Source organism: Peromyscus maniculatus, chromosome 1 (assembly GCF_049852395.1).
Source record: "Peromyscus maniculatus bairdii isolate BWxNUB_F1_BW_parent chromosome 1, HU_Pman_BW_mat_3.1, whole genome shotgun sequence".
NCBI lineage: Eukaryota > Metazoa > Chordata > Mammalia > Rodentia > Cricetidae > Peromyscus > Peromyscus maniculatus.
This window is the reverse complement of record NC_134852.1, coordinates 95738869-95752516: the sequence shown is the minus strand read 5'-3', so window position 1 is coordinate 95752516 and position 13648 is coordinate 95738869. Positions and strand designations below refer to the sequence as shown.

At 44.3% G+C, this 13648-nt stretch overlaps 2 long non-coding RNA genes across 2 annotated transcripts; one reads left to right on the top strand and one right to left on the bottom strand.

Moving 5' to 3' along the window:
- Positions 1-475: 475 nt before the first annotated feature.
- Positions 476-11981, bottom strand: LOC143267634 (uncharacterized). The gene is made up of 2 exons (XR_013042969.1): positions 11842-11981; positions 476-1778 (listed from the first exon to the last, which is right to left on the bottom strand). It is a non-coding gene; the product is annotated as an uncharacterized LOC143267634 (long non-coding RNA).
- Positions 6919-12702, top strand: LOC143267635 (uncharacterized). The gene is made up of 2 exons (XR_013042970.1): positions 6919-12152; positions 12255-12702. It is a non-coding gene; the product is annotated as an uncharacterized LOC143267635 (long non-coding RNA).
- Positions 12703-13648: the final 946 nt, after the last annotated feature.

Sequence of the window (13648 nt, the reverse complement as noted above, 5' to 3'; positions counted from 1 at the left end):
AACGCAGTCTGTGGCATTCATTTTTTAATTAAATCAAGGAAGAACTTGGAACAGATGTGTATCGTTTAAATGGATCTAAATGGTCCACTCCAGCTGGGTGCTATGGAAACCCACACTTCAGAAAAGCTTATCCTTTAATTTCCAATTAAATCTAATCTAATTTCTAATTTATTTCTACTTATAGCTTATACTGAAGTCTCTAATTCTTTGGTCAGTAACATAGAGGCACAAAGCTGAGAGATGGAAAAATCCCAGAATCCTTAAATTGCAGAGCTAAAAAGGCTGAGGACATCATTACATCCTTTGCCTCATTTCATGAAGGTGGAAGCTGTGTGAGAGAAGAAATGGACCCAAAGTGGACAGTGGCCAGCTCTGCCAGGTCCAGACAACACTGGGAAATATGTGGTTTATAAACTGGCAAGACATTCAGTTCAAAGATTAAAAAGAAAGCAAGAAAAACCAGACCAACAAAAAATTCAAACCACAAAGCGTTTTATAGACGATGAGATGTTGGAACAGCTCAAGAAAAATGTTCCTTGAGAAGTCGTTTATTTCCTCCAAGGCCGTTTGTCTTCTCCTTTTAATACTCCCAAGCATGAATTTAATATCTTTGCTCTAAAACAAATAGCTCCTATAAGGCTCAAAGGACAAGAGGGATGTTACAACTCACCAAGTCCAATAAGATCATTAATTATTTTGCTGGCCATTAAGCACTGGTCTTCAGGGATGGTTGAGAAATGATGAGCTGGAGGCTAGAATCTTCAGCATGTCCTGTGTTGCCAGAATCTGTTGCCATTTGTGGGGTGGGTGATAGGTCCTCAGAATCTGTTCCTCATTTGTTGAGGGTGGATGAGGGGCCCTCAGAACCCGTTACCAATGAAAAGGGTAGGTGAGTCCTTGGTAGACTTTCTGTCCCTGGTCTTCCCCTCTACCTCAGAACAGAGTTGGGAGCTATTTCTTTCTCTCCACCTTTTTGTAGGTGCTCAGCCCTCAGGATTTGTCCATGTTTCATTCTCCCAGCCTGATGTTCATTTCAGATGCTCTCATATATATCTCACGAGATCAGGCTTCACAAGAACCTTCCCTTAGAACTCTCTGAGCAACCCAAAAGGTATCTGTCCCTCAGTGCACCACGATGGCCTTTGCCCACTCCAGTCTGATCTTAAACATCTGTTATGGATACACATAGATGCCACAGAGGATTAGCAGAAGTGTGCCTGTGAACCGGCTCTCGTTTTCTTGCCAGCCAGATGTTAAAAGCACAGCCCGAAGATGCCTGATAGTGGTGCCAAAACTTACACAGGATTAAACAGCTCCAGTCTCAAGTAGCCTCAGGCACTGTTAGGGTGGCATGGGAAGGCATCAGCGACCAGAGAATGCTGGGGTGAGTGTGAGCATGTTCCAGGAAGCTCTCAGCCTCAAAGGCAGATTTCCCTGTAAGTCATGTAAGAGTCTTTTTCAACCTCATTCCTTCTTCTTTATAGTTCAGTGATAGACATAGACATCATAGCAAAGAGGCCAGTTCTCTCCTCCGATGTGATCAGGTAGGGCTCACATTGACCAAAAGGCTGAGAATGTTCTAGAATCACATTGTCACGTCTGTGGCCATCAGCACAAGTCAGTGTGGGAAACAGGAACAGATTACATGCAGGAGAAGAATCCTGAAAACAGTACAAGTCCACATTGACAGGCAGAGGGATTGGGAGACCAGTGCAGACTTCTCTTCAGCCAGCCCTTGATGAATTCCTCCACGAGGGGAGGCTCAGGAGCCAGTTTTTCTTTGGATAGGAGAAAAAAAAATCACTAGAAAAAATTTAAAATGGTGTTTTGCCTGCATGTATATGAGTACCACATATATGCGGTGCCCACTCTGAAAAGGGTATTGGATTCTCTGGCACTGGAATTGGATGGTGGTGAGCTACTATGTGGTTGCTGGGAATTGAACCCCAGTCATCTGGAAGAACAGTCAGTGTGCTTAATTACTAAGCCAACTCTCCAGCCCCAGTAGGGGGAACATTGTAATGTTTGCTTGTTTGTTTAGCGTGTGTGCGAATGCCAAGGTGCGTGTGTGGAGGTCAGAGGACTGCTTGCAGTTCTCGCCTTACACATGTGGGTCCCAGGGGCTAAAGTCAGAGCATCAGACTTTGTGTCAAGCATTTTTACCTGCTGAACCATCTCCTGGCCCTGCATCGGAGGAATTTCTAGTCAAGGAGAGAAGAGGTGGGTGTTCTTTCCCCTCCTAAGGCTCCTGCAGACGGGAGTGCAGCAGAGATCTGTGATCATCACACCCCTCTGGCCTCCTGAGTTGGGTGTGGGCAAACAAGGCATGTAGTGTTGGGCCAGCAAGTGGGGAGACTTAGGAAGAAATTAACTGCTCATAGTGCTGGAGGCCAGAAGTCTTCAGTCAAAGCACCAGTAGTTTGGCATCTGCTGACAGCAGCGAAAGTTACTCAATATGGAGTCACTTATGTCATATCTAGTAAATTAGAGTTGAGGGGCCATAGAAAAAGGCGCTCAGGCTGTGTACACCTTAAAAACAAACAGCCCAGCGGTGGTGGTGCACACCTTTAATTCCAGCACTCGGGAGGCAGAGGCAGGCGGATCTCTATGAGTTCGAGACCAGCCTGGTCTACAGAGAGAGTTCCAGGATAGTCTCCAAAGCTACACAGAGAAACTCTGTCTCAAAAACAAAACAAAACAAAAAAAAAAACAAACAAAAAAACAAAACAAAACCAACAACAAACAAAAAACAATTAAAAAACAAAAAACCTAACCTAGTCCAATCCTAATCATAATGCCAAGACTATAAATCCTACCTAGCAACTAGTGACAGCCACAATCAGAACTTGCCAGCTCTTGTAAGAAATTGCAAAGGCCAATGAACTTTCTTTCAAAGCAGGTTCTGTAACTTATTCCTAACTCAGTGGAACCCCACACAGTTTCTTTTATGTCATGGATGCACCAGAGACTACCATGTCACCATGAGCCCCAAACTGTAAATCTGTATCTTATGGTTTACACTTTGGTTGGAGATTTAGTCACTTTTTTTTTCTCTTCAAGTTGGCAGAACTCAGTTTTTCATTTAAAGGTCAATATTTTCTCTGTCACTCCACGAGGTGGAGAGTGGGGCAGCCTTACTGAGACTGCCTTACTGAGGACACTAATCTCAGTCCTGACGGCCCTGCCATACCACATCCCACTGTACATATTGTGACCTTGGGGAGCTACATTTTAACCTGTGACTTTGGGGTTGAGCCTTGACTGTAGAGCTCCAGGTACTTGCGAATGGGGCCTCTAGAATCTGGAAATCTTGGATAGCCTGAGTAGTTGAAATCATCTGTCCTGGGTATAGCATCTGGCAGGTCCTAGGCCTACTTATTGTCAGGGCCATCAGAGGCAGTCTGGGGTCATCCCGGACGGTCCCTGTCCTTGTGCTACAGTAATTAAAGGAGCCATTTAGAAGGAAGGCAAGTGCCAGGCAGATGCCAGGAAGATGTCATGATAAAGATCCAACACAAAATGGGAAATATGGCAACAGAAACCCGAAGTTATGTCAGAGTGGGGGCAGCCAGACACTGTGGGTTTAACTAGCTGGTTTTGTAACAAGAAAGTGAGTCAGTTGTTTGAAAAGACTTTATATTCTGCAACAAACAAAATGATAACAAATCATGCGAACATTGATACCCAACATTCCTAGAAATGTGAAATCTCTACATTCTGCTAATAAAATTCATTTTAAAACTTGTTCTTTGAAAGTTTATATATATATATATATATATATATATATATATATATATATATATATGTATAGATAGATAGATAGATAGATAGATAGATAGATAGATAGATCATATTCACACGCTACCCTCTTATGTATAATCCCCCCTCCAAACTACTTTTTTTCCATAAGGAGCCCTCTTACCATTTTTGTTAGTGTTATCCACTGAGTTAATTATGGTTATTTGGATAAGCATGGTGGGGCATTGAGATAGTGGCATGACTTACTGGAGTATCCAACCACTCTCAGAATGGATTTGAAATACAGTTTTAGAAACACTACCTGAGTAAACTGGGAGTTGGGGGAAGGAGGGGGGAAGGGAAAAGGGGATAAGAACATGACTGAACAGGATGGTTAAGTTAGGGGAGGGACAGAGAGGGAGAGCAATGAAAGAGATATCTTGATAGAGGGGGCCATTATAGGGTTAGGGAGAAACCTGGTGCCAGGGAAATTCCCAGGAATCCACAAGGATGGCCCCAGCTAAGACTCCTAGCAATAGTGGAGAGGGTGCCTGAACAGGCCTCCTGTAACTAGATTGGTGACTACCCTAATTTTCATCATAGAACCTTCATCCAGTAACTGATAGAAGCAGATGCACAGATCCACAGCTAAGCACTGGGCGGAGCCCCCTAAGTTCAATCAAAGAGAGGGAGGAGGGATTGTATGAGCAAGGGGAGCGGGTCAAGATCATGATGGGGAAACCCACAGAGACAGCTGACCCCAGCTAGTGGGAGCTCACTGACTCTGGACTGACACCTGAGGAACCTGCATAGGTCCAAACTAGGCCCTCCTGAATGTGGGTGGCAGTTGTGTGGCTTGGGCAATTTGTGGGTCCCCTGGTAGTGGGACTGGGATTTATCCCTAGCGCATGAACTGACTTTTTGGAGCCCATTCCCTATGGAGGGATACCTTGCTCAGCCTCGATGCAGGGGGGAGGGCCTTGGTCCTACCTCAACTTGATATGCCAGACTTTGTTGACTCCCCATAGGAGGCCTTAACCTCTCTGAAGAGTGGATTGGGGGGGGGAGGGGCACAGGGGGAGGGGAGTGGGAGGAAGAGAGGAGGGGAGCTGTGGTTGGTATGTAAAATTTAAAAAACTTTTAAATAAAAAAAGAAAAAAGAAAAAGAAGCATTGTCTGAGCCCAATACAATAATCTGACCTGGACACAGCCTGTGTCTATCAGGTTTTTACTGCCCTGTACATTGTAACTTATAGTATGGTTTAATTCCACAAGGATTTTGCCTATTATTTACCTTTATAAATATCACCTCCCTCCTCACCTGCTACAGAGACAGCAATCTCTGCTCTGGAATCCCATGGGCTTAGAGACAAGGATGGCATTGAGTCAAGGGTCCCTTGAGTGTTCTGCAGATACTTTGTTTTGGGCTTGTGGCTTTTTGTTTTTGTTTTCGTTTTATAGCAGAACTCTCTCCCTAATGAAACTTTGTACAGAAATTTAATAGATAAAGCCTGCCTATAAAGATGACGAATGAGTTATTTCCACAGTAAAAATATATTTTGGTTTTTTCCCCTGTTGATTATATAAATAACATATTTGTTGAGAGAGAAAAAAATACAATACAGTATGAGGCAAATTAGGAAGCATCTCTAAAATTAGTTTCATGAAGTTACTGTTGTCTTTCCTAGCATTTTTCTTTGTGCAGTTTTTATGCCTGAGATTTCACATGCTGGTGCATTTTCATTGTAGGTAAAATCTCAGGCATAAGATTGCAAGATTGAATGTAAGGTTTTTATGTTTTAGTTTGAAAACAGGCTGCCGGGCTGTTTTCTAATGGTCTGAAGTGATTCTCGTCCCTACTGATGACACTAGCTGGAGCAGGATTTGAGACTCATTTTACCTTTGTCAGTTGGCCAGCCTTAAGAGGACAACATTTATTTTGTAAGTCTTTTGGCATTCACAGACTTAGTAATTGTTTTTGACTTAGATTTTCTGCTGTTGCTTATCTTCTCTCTTTAAATGGGGTTGAACACGACAGACCCTGGTGAGTGCCACAGGCATTGAACTTTCCTAACCTCTTATTTATCCATTGTGTTTATGATTTCTCTGTGAAACTTGAAATAATAACCAGCTGCTTTGGATTTGATGTCTGTTCCGTGTGACATCAAGGCACGGTACACTTAGCTCTATGCCTGCAGTTTCCATGTCTGTGGATTCAAGCAACTGCACGTGAAAATAGTTTTTAAAAGTCTGTACTTCTAATGTAAAACGTATTTCTCTTACTTCTTAACACAACATGACAACTATATAAACAGCCTTCACAGCACATTTACAATCATAATTAGAGATAACACACATGGAAGATGCAGGCAAGCTCTATGCACCATTTTGTATGGGGAGCTTGAACATTTTTCAGATTTTGGTGTGTGCGTGCATGCGTGTGTGACCACTAAAATTATTCCCAGTGGGTTCTGAGGGATGACTCTACGTTCAGCAAATGTATTCTTTTCTTGCAGTTTCTGATCTTGTTCAAAGATGTCTCCCTAGGCCCACTTGCATTAAGTGGTGAGCTGCACCAGAAACAGTCCAGACTATACATGACGACTACTGCCATACTGCAAAAGTACACTGAGGCTCTGAGCAAAACCATGAATGAGCTCACCGCTTTATTGCAGGCCCAGAGCACTTGTGTTTCAGAGTTCTCAAGCCGCCATCCAGCCAATGGCTGGGGTGTCAGTCACCTTGAGGCTGACTAGGAGACTCTGCTCCCCAGCTCATATGGCTGTTGGTGGGGACTAGCTATTGACAACAGGCTACCTCTAGGTCCTGCCAGCTGGGCCTCTCTATAGTGCAGCTCAAGGCCAGCTGCTGGCTTCATCAGAGCAGTGGGAACCGGGGGCAGAGCCAGCTTCGAGAGAGGGAAGTCACATTGAAAGTGGCATCACAGTGCTGTGCTGCAGCCTTTGCAAGCCAGGCACGACGTCCGAGCCTCGCTGTGGAGTTGGTTTAGTGAGGAAGTGAATGCTCGCAGGTAGGAAGCAGTGGTGGCCATCTTTGAGAACTGTCAGCTGGCAGAAAGGAGAGCACTGTCAATGCATGTATTTCATTCTGAAAGGGCAATGGCAACTTTGTCGTAAAGTAGACATTCATGCTCTGGTTTCTTTCTTTCTTTTTCTACTTTTAAACTTGAATTGAATCTGTTTATTCTTATGGAAAGTTGAGGGATAAATATGAACAACTAATATTTTTTCATTGTGTATTAATGAACACACCTTTAATAACCAATATCCACCCACAGGCTGCGTGTGGGAACCATTCAATTAAAAGTCCCTAGTTTCCAAACCACATCAGTTCAAGAAGAAATTAACTTTCAGATGCACAAGTGCTCAGCAGGGTGCAGCTCATCTGCTACACATGGGTCTTTATAATCTGATTAAACCACTCAGGGCTTAGTGAGGAAAAAGCCCAGAGCTGGCTCCCCCTCCATTCACTATGCAGAGGTTGTTTGATGTTCTTTTTAAAGCCAATTCATTGACTTATTATATTTTCATTTAAAAAAAAAAAAAGCTTTAGTCCTTTTTGCAAACCACATCAAAATAAAAACTCTGCTTCGCAACAGACATGGAAATGTGGGGCTTTACCAAGCCCCAAGGACTTGAGAGATTACACTTACATCAGTCTTTTCTTGGGAATTAAATGTCTATTCAAACACAAAACTAAGACAGAAAGGACATTCATTAATTATGCATTTATAAATTTATTTAGCTGTGCAAACTTCTCTCTGTTTGCTAGCTAAAGTTCGCAGAGACCAGGGTGGAATTTTATTTAGAAGCTGCATAGAAAAACTAAGCAGAGAGAAAATTTGTGTTCGTATAAGCAGGGAATATTCCTATTTGGGATGGGTTTTGTAATACTTGAAGGGAAATTAGGAGACTCGTGAAACATATGGTGAGAGATACTTAATCTTCAAAAAAGCAGTCTTTGTTCAGGGAACCAATTATGCCGCTTCAAATCATTTCAGGAGAATATTTATTTGCGTAATTAGGCTTGCAGTATAGACATTGAATAAGCACAAGAATGACAGATCTATTTCGGATTAAATAGTTGTAAGCTAAAAAGGCATGTTAGAGATTTTCTTTGTGTGTGTGGTATATTTGTGTGTCCACATATGTGCGTGAATGTGAGTGTGAACGTGCATGGAGGCTAAAAGTTACAAGGTGTCTTCATTTTACTGCTCTCCGTCCTATCTTTTGAGACAATATCTCACTGCACCTGGTACTGGCCAAGTGGCCAGTTAGTTCTAGAAACCCATCTGTCTCCATCCATCCAGAGCTGGGATTACAGATGTACTTGTCCTTGTCTGGCATTTTTATGTGGGTGCTATAGATCTCAACTCAAGCCCTCATGCTGTGAGATTACCCACGGAGTCATTTTCCTGGCCATGAGATTTTTCTTAAAGGCATATTTTCTTGGTAATAATAAGGTAAGTGTCCAGTTCCTTCTGTCCAATGCTCACACTCGCCGTTTATTCCTCAGTGTGCGCGTGCATGAGTGTGGGCACAAGCGTGCCATGGTCGCGTGTGGAGGCTGGGGGACAAGCTCAGATAGCAGTCCTTGTCTTCCACCTCGTTTGAGTCCGGGTTCCTTGTCACTTCCGACTAGCTGGCCCACGAGTTCCCCTCTCTCGGCCCAACTCGAAGTAGGAGGAGTAGGATTGCAGAGGCACACTACCACATCTGGCTTTCATGCGTGTCCCGGGTTCAAACCCAGCCCCTCATGTTTAGGCAGCCAGTGCTTCTTAATCCGCAAGTGTGCAGTTCTGCTCTAGCGGCACCACATTACGAGTTTCTAAGCCCTTTGTGTCCACCTTCCCCTGTCCCACCTGAGCTCCCCCCACCCCCCCCCCGCCCGCAGGCACAATCTGCTTCCTACCACTGTGGCTTTCTTTCTCGTTTCCTGTAAACGGAATCATTTAATACAGCTCTTTGTTGCCAGGCGCCTCTCCCCCAGCACGCTCACTGGGAGAGGCAGCCATGTTATTGTATATGTCCTAGATTTGCTCCTTGCTCGCTGCTGAGTCATTATTTACACTATGAATGCGCAAACCTTGCTCATCACTCCCCTTGAGCCCCTGTGTTGTGCTGGCTTTGGACGACCCACACACAGAAGCAGAACACAGCTCTGTGTAACAGGCGTGTGCTTCCGTTTCTTTTGGGTGAATATTTTACCGCAGTGTGGGCAGGATGCTCAGGAAAAGCACCCTTAACTTTTTCACTAAACTACCCCAAGTCCATTTTCTGAAGAGAACGAACGTATCATAACACACTTGCACCAGCAGGGGGCGCTGGGCCTCACATCCTGAAAACGCTACGGCCTTCCACTAGCACCACCTTGGGGCCTTGAAGGAGCATTTATCCGAGCCACAAGCAGCTGGTTTCCTTTCAATTCGGCGAGGCTCAAACATGGAGAAATGTGAGAGCTATCTGTCTCTTTGCCTGTCTACGGGGAAACAGAGGTATTCTTTAATCCATAAAAAAAAAAAAAAGCACAAAATCATGTTGTTTTCAAAGAAACAGCTACAACTAGAGATCATTGTAGTAAGTGATTTAAGTCAGTCTCAAAGAGGAATATAGTAGAGAGACACAAAAGCATGCATGCACATACAATATGAAAATAGAGCTAAGGCGGGCGGTGGTGGTGCAGGCCTTTAATGCCAGCACTCGAGAGGCAGAGCCAGGCGGATCTCTCTGAGTTCGAGGCCAGCCTGGGCTACAGAGCAAGATCCAGGACAGGCACCAAAACTACACAGAGAAACCCTGTCTCAAAAAACCAAAAAAAAAAAAAAAAAAAAAAAAAAAAAAGGAAAACAGAGCTAAGCTCTTTAAGGAACAAGGAGGATGAACGGGAAGGGTCAGAAAAAGGAGGGTTGGTGCTACAAGGGGGCGTATGTTCAACATACAATACATACTAGTCTGAACACTTCGAAACTCAAAGAGGCTTCTTTTGAATTTGAATGACTTTTGTACCTGTGACAAGGGATGGGGACACTGGGAGTTTGGGCCTTGAAATCAGATTGCCCGATCTGAATTCGACCTGTCACTACTAACTGTGTTGCTCCGTCTCCTCATTGTGAAGTGCATTAAATAACTGTCTACCGTACAAGGTTTTGGAAGATAAATACATTGATGCACATAAGGCACTATGTGCTATGAATACATGTTCCACATAATGTAGATGGATTACAATCCCTTCACCGTTCTTATGAAAAATTTCTTTTAGCATTGATCCTAGGAATTAAGAGAGAGCTTCTTGTAATCATATTTTCATCTTTATGAATGACTCTTTATTGAATTTCGACAATATACTCATTATAGAGAATTTAGAAAGCAGAGCTTTGGCAACATGTCAGGCTGAGCTCTGTGTAGAGATTTTTCCTGCTACACTACATGGATAAGATAGAAGAAGACAATTCTGAAAAAGGCACAGCTAAGGCTCTGGAAATGGGGAGCTAGGAAACTTTAATCAATAGTCCTCCTGGGCAAAAATGCTAAAAGAATAAAAAAAGAACATGGACTGGAGGCTGGAAACTGGTAAGAAGATGGAGGAAAATGACTGGACCATCATGCAGGCAAGAGTAGGCTCCATGAGAAATCTGTTTGAGGCTGAGACCTTGAGGTGCATGTTAAGTATATGTGAGCTCTGGAAGCAAACAGACTTCCTTTGACCTGAGCTCAGCCCAGCTCACCCACTCCAATTCTCATACCGGATCTGCGGGGAGTCTGGGTTGATGAGCCCTGGAGAACTGGCAGAAACATAACATCCGATCTGGACAAGATAAGAACCACTTAGACCTAAAGTCATTTCTGTAAACAACTTTGTAAAAACAACCACTGTTGGCAGTCAATAATAAGCAGATCAAGAGGAGAAACAAACAGTTGAGCAAAACACATCAAAAAAGATTGTGTGTGGTAAACAGAGTCGCTCACATGGCCTCCAGAAAGCAGAGCAGGTGACTGTGGTTGCTGGCTTTCTGCTCCCCCCCACACACACCCTTTTTATCCCATCCAGCCCTCAGCCTATGGATGTTGCTGCCCACATTCAGGACAGGTCTCCCCCAAAATTTTAATTCTCTTTGAAAAAAAAAAACCCCACCTACACACTGAAGTGCACTTTGCTAATCAATTATACACCCCTCAACCCAATTAATGCCAACTGTCTCAAAACCCTTTGTCCAAAGCTTTCACAATTTTCCAATTCTTAACTTGCAGTGGCCGTCTAGACCAAAAGCTGAGTCCAGTCCAAGAGGAGGTCAACAGGCTTTCCTTCGTGGTCTTACTAAACTCGCAGAAAAGTTGACAGTGGAGGTCATGCTCCCTGCCATTCAGGGGTCCTGAAACAGTGCCTGGGCTCAGCCATGGGTGACATACCAAACAAACCACCACAATCCGCAGGACTGGTTGATAAAGCTGGGTCTTCTGAGGAGCCTCGACTCAAGAGAACGCGAAGTAGCTCTTGATGTCACACCTGCCCTACTTGACGTAATTACGGCATGAGATAAAGCCCATCTTAGCTTTGAGTTGCATTCAGGAAAGAGATATTTGTAAAATGGCCTCCTCTTGACCCCAAGGCTGCTCTGACAGGTTCAACAAAGGTTATGACATACAGAGCAGGGATGCCACCAGCTTGGGCATCTTCAACAGGTGTGACCTCCAGGGCTCATGACAGGAAGAAGTCCTATCGAGAATCTCTGCAGCAGCCAGTGTTTTAAGGGTTGCTTTGTTTAACCCATGAAGGGACAGGGTCCCTTCGGTCAGAGAGTTGAAGAAGAGAGGCAGGAAATGCCACTCATGGGCCCCAGACCTACCAGGAGCCATTTCCAAGACAGAAGCCTGAGCAGGCTGCACCATGCCATCATGTGTATCCAAGGGAGGAGACAGACTTCTGGCAGAGGGAACAGTTTGGGTGAAGACTAGTCATCCCAGAGATCTCAGATGGATGCTTGTGTGACCAGTGCTATGGAGGACAAGTACACACAGAGGCAGACAGAGGTCTGGGGAAAGCACAGCCTGTTGAAATCTTTGTCCATTCTCTGTATGTACTCACCTCTCTCTGGGAACCCAGGAGGACAGGGAGAGGCTCAACACTCTCACCCCACTGTTGCCTCAGCAGTTGCCATGGACGCCTTGTTGCCAGGCTGAGCTCCTTGGAACTTTGCTGTCAGGAATGATGTCACAAAACTCCTGGGAGCTTACAGAGCACTGCTGGGCCAGTGCCCTGGAGACTCTAGATGAAAGCAGAGTCTCACAGAAGCTATGCTGCCACGTAAAGAAGGGATAAAGGGCAGAGCCCTTTGGAAGACCAGAATTGGGACCGAACCCATCAGCAATGCAGAAGCTGGATGAAGAGTTTATATGGTGGAGGGGGGGTTGGGCCATCCTGAACTGTACCCCTTAGCACAATCTGTCCTTCCTTCCTCTTTCTTTACTTTGACTTCTAATTTACCCATATGCCCACAGATATCCACAAAGCCTGGGGCTGGTGTTTTGCAGCCTAGGCCCACTCATTACCATCGGAAGAGCTGGCATCAAAAAGCTTCTAGGCATGGACATCTGTTTCTGCTTTCACACTGACTGAGTCCATCTGACAAGGACATATCCAGGGACCTTCTTCTCAGAAAGGCCTATTTCACCTATCATTGCTCGCCTACGGAAGCCATAAGGAAAGACTATGCCTGGGAGAGCCTCAAAGTACCAAAATGATTCTCTACCTCCTATTGTAAATGCCTTCCCTTCAAAAGGTGAAAGGATCATGAATTTGGCTGAGGGCTAACTGAATTAGCTGACAAAAATCACTTCCCTACAATGCATCTCAGAGTGGTCACACACCATATATGTTCTGTGGGTTTTTTAATCTTTTCCAAGTGTTAGGAAACTATATCCAGCATTAAACAAATGTTGCAATAAAGGAATCAACTTGAAGATCCCCGTGACAAAGAGAAAAGTCCCTAAATGCGTCACAGACTAAAACATCTATTTCCAGAGTGTGACTTTCCTAAGTCATGGCTGTCACCACTTGCTCTGTGCGCAACGGATGTGGTCTCCCATACCAGGGACTCAGATCTTCAGGGGCAAATGGAAGATGTGGAAATATGGAAGGTGTGACGGAGACTCCCAGAGCAGGAGGATGACAGGAATGGAGTGCACCCCAGCCCTCCTACATCAGGGCCCAGCAAACTAACACTCATGGCAATGTTCTCAGAAGCCTCTGGCTAGAAGACAGGGACACTCAGCCTTCAATTGCTGAATGAGAGAGCCCAGGCTCTTGGAGTGTGGAGAGCTCACCATCCTTTAATTCCCCGATCCTCTCTAACTATGGGTGGACATCACAGAAACAGAGCATTGAGTCTGTGATGTGTCCAACCAAGGATCTGGGTGACATTGGGTAGCAAAAGTCAAAAGTACAAATGGCTCTTTGCCTGGGCCTTTGAGGCCCAGTTCTGTTCCCTACATCTAGCTGTCATGGGGTCCTTGCCCACTTCTCTGAGCCCCTTCACAAAGCACTAACAAACTACATCTCACAACGTATGAAATAGAATCAAGTTAAATTTATCACAGGAATGCAATACTGATTACTAAATTAAATTACTAATCATTAAATACATTAATGTAATAAATAAACCGTACTACTAAGATGGAGGGGGAACTCTCATAAGATCATTTCAGTTGATGAAAACTAAAACGTTGTTTGGCAAAAATAAACGATTAACAAACTGGGGGCAGAAGTCAAGTTCTTCAAATTGATGAAGGACAGCTATGAGAAATACCCGTCGATATTCTATTTAACACGAAAGGAAAAACTCCCTTTAGTATCAGGGAACAAAGACATGTTTTTGCCACTTTAATATGGGGAC